This window comes from Pongo pygmaeus, chromosome 7 (assembly GCF_028885625.2).
Source record: "Pongo pygmaeus isolate AG05252 chromosome 7, NHGRI_mPonPyg2-v2.0_pri, whole genome shotgun sequence".
NCBI classification, from domain to species: Eukaryota; Metazoa; Chordata; class Mammalia; order Primates; family Hominidae; genus Pongo; species Pongo pygmaeus.
The window spans coordinates 113594670-113602273 of record NC_072380.2 but is presented as its reverse complement, the minus strand read 5'-3'; the positions used below and the strand labels follow the sequence as shown (position 1 = coordinate 113602273).

The following is a 7604-nucleotide window of genomic DNA, read 5'->3' as shown; positions in this document are numbered from 1 at the left end:
GAATGGCATTCTCCTACAAAGGCAGCACCTCACTGGCTTGTCTCTGTGAAGGCAGATTGATGGGCAGCTCAGAGGGCCCCCTGTGCGTGCTCAGACATTATTCCGCGGCAGTCATTTGTCTGCTGGCTGCTGGATCACTTAACAACGGGTGTTTCGCCAAATTATAATTATGCCCTTCGCTTGCGACGAAGAATATCTGAGCCACTTCCTCTAGCTCTGCCTGAGAGCCAGAGAGTGGCGGTGCCCGCAGTTGGGTGGGCGTACACCCCCGCTCACTGCTGTTCAGTCTTCCTAGCACAGACCACTTCTCTGTGGCTTCTCATGGCAGACAGCAGTGTGTGAACCCCAGTGGCTGTCACGAGTGCTTTCTCTTGTGGTCAGAAAGCAGAACTTGCTACCAGGTTTAAGTTACTGGAGGTGGAGGTTTTTACAATCAAAAAGCCAGTCTTTGAAAGCACAGAAAGTGCATTAGCATCCTCTCCCTTAGAGAGAGCTATTTTTGTCTTTCGTCTTCACAGACTGTGCTCCAAAATAGGGGAGACGAGTAGCAGGAGGAGAACAAAACAATATCCACAATGTCTCCAGCTCAGAAAGAACAAATCACTGCCATTTCCTCAACAACAACAATTGCCACAGCAGTAATGGAGAACAGACTGAGTTGGAGGCAAGCTGCCCTTGGGTAAAGCGCAACACGGATCTCTTTCTGTGGGATTGCTCTCCATATACTTCATGAAACAAGGTTTGTTGCCATGGTTACTAGCAAATCACATGATAGCCTGGCTACCTAAAAGTGTGGGAGAACAGCCCAGATCAGAATGTGATGGGGGTAGGGGATACCTTCCTTCCCAGCTCAGCTGCATTTCCCTAGCAGACTTGGATGACCTCAGAGGTCTTCCTCATTTCCAACCAGCCCACACCTGGGGTTAAGGGCCAGCCATTCTTTGGGCACCAAGAGATTCCTTTCATAATGAGATCATCACAAGTTTTCCTCAAGGGCCTCTCCCTCTGGTTCCAGGAGCCCCTCTCCCCCTCCCCAGTCCCTTCCTTCCCTGGCCCCTCTGCCACACACAGGTGCTGTAATTCAGTTGCTGGATTGAGTGGGAGGGGGTGGAGTGTGCAGCCTACACCACTTGAATAAGCCCTTTTCTAAAATCGAGGATGGCATGAGTCAGGGAATTTTGAAGCTGTGATACAATCAGGACACTGGTGCCTCATGGGGGAGAAGGGAGGGAGGATGGACTCGCCCAGATCCTAAAGAGACAGGCAGGGTCTGGTTTCCCAGGTACAGCCTCGATGGGGTTTGGCAGACCCTCAGCCTCAGAGTGATGGAACTGGGTCCATCCTGACAATCTCTGAGGTAATGTGATGGATATGACCTCACGGGCATTGCCTTCCAGGGAAGAGAAAGGCAAGACCTGGAGAAAGCTTTCAGACAACCCAGCTCTCTGCCTCTTCCCCCTCCCTCACTCCTTCCCTGCAGAGCCCCATGGAGCTAGCAGAGTCATGTGCTCAGAGAAGTGGGTTTGTGAGTGGGTGCACCTTAGCAGCAGCAGCACGGGCTGGAAGTGCACATCTGTTTCTCTGACAATTACAAATTGCCCACTTCTTCAGGTTCAGATCGTATCTCATCTTTTCAATTCCTTTAGAGTTTCTTATCTTCTTCCTCCACAGCAAAAGCAAGATCTGGATGATGGAAAAAGACCCAGAAGAGTAAGCAAAAGACAAGGACTGAGGGGGCTTCTGCCCTAGATGTGCTAGGTGATTCAGAGAACTTCCTTCAGGGCTCCTGCCTCAAAGAGCACAGTGTATTCGGAGCAGAGGAGACGCACAGCCACACAAATGTCACTAACCCTATTGGGCACCACAGAGCAAGGGCTGACACCCAGCCCAGCACTTTGGGAGGCCAAGGCGGGCAGATCACCTGAGGTTGGGAGTTTGAGATCAGCCTGGCCAACATGGAGAAACCCCATCTCTACTAAAAATACAAAATTAGCCGGGTATGGTGGCGCATGCCTGTAATCCCAGCTACTCGGGAGGCTGAGGCAGGAGAATCACTTGAACCCAGGAGGCAGAGGTTGCAGTGAGCTGAGATTGTGCAATTGCACTCCAGCCTGAGCAACAAGAGCGAAACTCCATCTCAAAAAATAAAATAAAATAAAAGGAGTCTGGTGGTATGCTGCCCAGAGCTAGCAAGATGTCTTCTCTGGTTGCTCCAAGATGTTCAACATGTGGCTTCCACTTCATTATCCAGGGTTGTTGTTCATGATACAGCCATCGCGTTCACTTTCTAGGCAGCAGGAAGGATAAAAGGAGGGAAGAACTGCATGCTCTCTCATTAAGCACACTTCCTGGAAATGCACCCCGCCCCCCACTTCTGACATTTCACTGGATAAAATCTAGTCACATGGCCACACCTAGCTGCAAGGGTTCCTGGGAAATGTAGTCTATTCTAGGATGCCGTGTGCCCATCAGGGAATGCTATACTAAGGAAGTAGGAAAGGATGGACCTCTGGGCACAACTAGTAGTCTGTGGCACGGAAATATATTAGTAGAATAGCACATGTGCATACTTACAAAGAAATAAACATGCTCATTGGGGGCATAGTCAAAATTGGGGAGTTTGAAGACAGCTGCTATGGATCATAGACTCTAGGAGTAAATATAATTGATTGAGAGAAGAAATATGAGTTGTTTTTTTAAACAAACTTACAGTCATTCATCCTTCTCCTGGTCAAACAGTATAGAGAATTTTCTGTAGGGACTCATCCCTCCCTCACTCTCAGCCACACAGTTGCGGGGGTGGGCTGAGGGGGAGCTTCTAATAGTCTTAGTGAGCAAGTTCTCCTGTCCCACCACTGGGATTGGTGCAGGTCACGGAGAGGCAGCACAGGACTTGCATTTGACTCTTAGAGGGAAGACGGTGGACATAAAGCTGAGAGCACATGAAGGAGGGAGCTGCCCAAACCCTCTTGCAATCATGGTGGAAGAGCCTGTCTGAGGGTGCAGAGGAGATTCTCATTCAGAGGATGAGGGAGCTGTGCTGAGAGAGGACCAGGTCCTGGAGATATCGTTTAAGCGTCTGTATCAAGCTGCATCTGAACACAGCATGAGTCGTGTTGAGGAGTCATCTTGGACCGTCTGGATGGGGTCAGCCCCCTAGAACTGGAAGAGCAATGAAGTGGACAGAGCCTGGCATTGCATGACTTTCTGGAGCAGAGCCACAATACCTGGCTGGAGGGCTGCATGAGAGAGAAATCAATTTTCATCTTGGTGCAGTCCTACCTATTTAAGGGTCTTTGTCTTAGCAGCCAGCCTATAACCTAACCAGGACACATGAAGTAATGATCTCATTTAATTACCCAATGCCTGGAGAGTGAGCACAGGGCAAGACTGACTCAGGAACCCAGGGTGCTGGCCCTCACGTTCAGCACGATTCAGGCATCGCTGGGTGGAGTTCCTTTCCTACATGCTGGATGGAGTCATGGCCCTTCATTTCCTCTTTGTACCTAAGCACTTTTGGGACTATACCCCTGTGCACTGCCCAGTTCTGGGCTGGGGCTTGGTTCTCGATAGACATTGACCAAATAAATGAATAATAAATGGTCTTTCTGAGTTTCAGAATATCCAGAAGGCTAGTGGAGGATCAAATGAGATCATGTTTGAGAAAATGTTTTGGAAACTACAAACCAATATGTACGCTTTGGTTGTAGTTATCCTTCTCATTAGGAAATTCTCTAAATTTAGGGCAAGAATATGGCTGTGCTATGAATATTTATAGAGATATATATATTCATATTCATACACACACACACACACACACACACACGAATTCTGTCCTGAAGAATATGTCCCTGTAGTCTGGTTCTGTCTTTTGGTGCCTTTCTCCATAAGACAGTTCTTCCAGTCACACCACTCTTAGAGTTGGAGGATAGTTAGGGGCTGTACAGATACCACTCCCAGTGCACTCTACCCCCACCCCAGGCAAAATTCCCCTTCATGATGTTCCCACTAAATGGTCAGTTGGTCAGCGGCCCTCCTAACAACCGGGCACAGAGATCAAAATGTGACTCAACAGTGTAGGATGGGAAGAGTCCCACGCCGGTCCTTAGACACTCATGTGTTCTCCCTGTCTCTATACATGGGCACCTTTCCCAACAGCCCAGAATCCTCTTTCAAGGTCAGGTTCAAAGTAACCAGCTCTGCAGAAGTCTTCCCAGTCTGGCAGGGGCAGCTAGGTGGTCCCTTTTTGTTGCTATGTCACTTTGTACTTAACTCTATTATAAGGTGTGTCAACTTTCTACTTCCAACCGCTACCTCGACCCTTCAGAAGTGAGGTTTTCAAGGCCAGAGACTGTGTCTTACTCATTGGATTCTCCAGCACTTACTTCAGTGCCTGGCATTTGTTGATAATTTAACGAAGCTTGTTGAATGGATGAGTGAGTAAAACACAGGAGCAGAACAGAGGGGCATTGAGCCCTTGCTCTCTGGCATGAGACAAGCTTGGGCCCAAATCCCGTTATTGAATTACATTCATTCCTGCATGCACTCATTCATCCATTCAAATATTTTATTGAGTTCCTATTATATTCTGGACACCCTGCTAGACACCAACATAGGACAAACAGGAGGGACAAGGTCCCTGTCCTTACCGAGCTTATGTCTGAATAGTAGAGACTGAAAATAAGCCAGTGAATAAGTAAATAAAATACCTTGGCTCACGCCTGTAATCCCAGCACCTTGGGAGGTCAAGGTGGGAAAACTGGAGCTCAGGAGTTTGAGACCAGCCTGGGCAATATAGTAAAACCTTGTCTCTACATTTTTTTTTTAAATTAGCAGGGCATGATGTCTCACACCTGTGGTCCTAGCTACTTGGGATGCTGAGGTGGGAGGACTGCTTCAGCCCCAGAGTTCGAGGCTGCAGTAAGCTGTGATCGCACCACTGCATTCCAGCCTGGGCAACAGAGCAAGACCCCATATCTTAAAAAAAATTTCTTTTAAGATATCTGCAGATTCTAATATGTCCTATGAAGGAGATGGACATGGGTGAGTGTTGCCAGGGCCATGGAGTCAGCAGTGGGCTACTGGATAGGTGGGCAGGGAAAGCCTCACCAACGACCTTGAACTGAGTCCTGAAGAATGAAAACGAGCCAGGCTTTTAAGGAACAGAAAGAACAGGGACAAACAGAAATGCAGGTGCTTCTGTTTCCAAGGCTTAGTTTCTTCATCTATAAATAGAAATAATAACAGCATCCACCTCACAGTTTGTTGTGAAGCTTAAATGCTTTGAAACACTTAGCATAGTGCCGGGCACATAGAAAGCACTTCATATATATTAGCTCTTATAATCAATTACAGGGTCACGCTGGAGAAAGGAAATGAGAGTGAAGCCATGGCAGCCCTCTGTAATGACCACTTCCGTCTCCAATCTGTCCCAGGCCATCTGTTAAATAATCCACTGAAGAAGATTCTTAGGCACCAACCTCAATCTCTCCCATCTAAGGTCTCTAGAATCTCTTTAGAATAAGTGTAAATACCTTGTATGATTTAGCACATCAAGCCAGGCATGGTGGCACACACCTGTAGTTCCAGATACTTAGAAGTTGATGCAGGAGAATTGCTTGAGCCTAGGAGGTCAAGGCTGCAGTAAGCTATGATTGCACCACTGTACTCCAGCCTGGGTGACAGAGTGAGACCCTGTTTAAAAATAAAAATTTAAAAAGATTGAGTAAATCCAATGGGATAATGCAATGGAAAGCCTTATACAATTATAATTATTATTCCTGTTGTTTCTTCATTGTTTCCGGACATCTCACATGCTTCCCGTTCTAGCCAGCATGCTGCCCAGTTTGCCAAGGACCTTCTTAAAATGAAGCCCCTGAGACTGAACATGGAAATTTAAGCAAGCTGTAGCAGAGCTGGGACTGTGCCTAAGGCCCACTGACCCAACACAGCCTAACAACTGGGTCATAAGTTAGCAACCTAAGCAAGAGTAAAATCGGAGCCTACTGCCTTCCAATCCTGGGCCTCACTGGCCAACAAGGTGCATCGACAGCACAGTGTGTGGCAGTAAGATGAGGTCTGTCTGGTACTCCCGAGCACAAGGCAGCCTTCAAGGGATTGCAAGGCACTCACAGTCGTGTTTTATCTACTGGGCAGATGGGAGGGTCTTGCATTTTAACGGAGAAAACAAAAAGAGGCAAAAGCTTTTCCACAGTTCAAAGTCCTCTGAACCTGCGGTTTCTCTGATAAGGGATATGTGTGTGTCTGTATATGCGCATGTACACATACACATGTGCATGTATTCAAGAGAGGAAAACAGCACTGCCTTTATCCTCTCTGCCACTGACTCTTGCAGATATGATAATTTTATGTATTCATGTGAAATCTGGCCTTAAATGGCAGCATAAGCAGAGAAATGCCAAGGGGAGTGGTGGAACACACAAGGGCGTAATTACAGTGAGCTTTGTCCAGCTAACACACCAATAATTTGCCTCACGGAATGATTCAGCAATAACCCTGCCAGAGTTCCCAAAGAAACCCCATATCTGGGATGATGTAATGTCTCTCCACCTCTGATACCGCCTCTCTCCACACCCACTGCCACACGCTCACCATCTCGTCTCGAGAGCCACAATTCCATCTGTGAACCTTCAGTTGCCATCTGCATTGTGACAAATATGTATCTTATTATTCAAATTGTATTACAATGTACAATGTTGTTAATCTAGCCCTTTACACTTGATAATTCAATAGAAAAATTAAGACCTGGAAAAAATGCTAACCTCTGGTGAGTTATATAGGAACAAAAATCGTGACCTAGGTCTGCAGAATGCCTCTAGTATCTCAAATTGGATATTTGGTCCCTGCATCCCATGAATATTCATACTTTGAGGCAAAGTGATTGATTTCATTTATCACTGGAAGTGGAGGTGACTGTCTAGACTTGCTACGTGAGAAGCATTGCAGAGAAAGGGACCCTGGCCCTCCTGAGATGCACCTTGAGTGTGTGTCTGGAAGATACTTTTGCTTGCCTACACCAAATCCAGATCCATCAATCTCCCCTTCTCCCTGACCAGTAGAACCAGAGAGATGCTCATGGAAGGTGCTGTTAGCATAGTCTAAACTAATTTTGCTTTAGACTAATTTTGATTTGCCACTCCTGACTAGGCATGTGATTCATTTGATTTCACTTTGTATCAAAGAACAATATAGAATATCTGGGGGTAGGGAGAGTTCTGGGAAAGATTTCTTTGCTGATAAATAGAGACTCAAAGAATATATAGCTTCTTTTTTCTATGGTTGTTGTTATGATGCAAGGAAGTCCTACAGCCATTTGGCAAACAGGAGAGGAGGCAGCTAGAAAGACGACAGAGATGGCAAAAATCTGGGTCCTTGATGCTGTTGATAAATTGTTAATAGGACAAAAGAGGTAGATCTAAGAAAAAAAATTGCTAATAAACCAAACTTACAGCTGCCTTATCTCCAGACTTTGCATTATGTAAGATAATACATTCTTTGTTATTTAAGCTGGTTGGATCAAGGCTTTCTGTTATATAAAAGCTGAAAACATCGCTACAACTTGCAGCAGTGACTTTCAAGCTTTT

At 46.3% G+C, this 7604-nt stretch overlaps 1 long non-coding RNA gene across 1 annotated transcript; it reads left to right on the top strand.

The window, feature by feature from the left end:
- Positions 1–489: 489 nt before the first annotated feature.
- Positions 490–3541, top strand: LOC134740027 (uncharacterized). Its single transcript, XR_010127267.1, has 2 exons — positions 490–739; positions 1672–3541. It is a non-coding gene; the product is annotated as an uncharacterized LOC134740027 (long non-coding RNA).
- The last annotated feature ends 4063 nt before the right edge of the window (positions 3542–7604 follow it).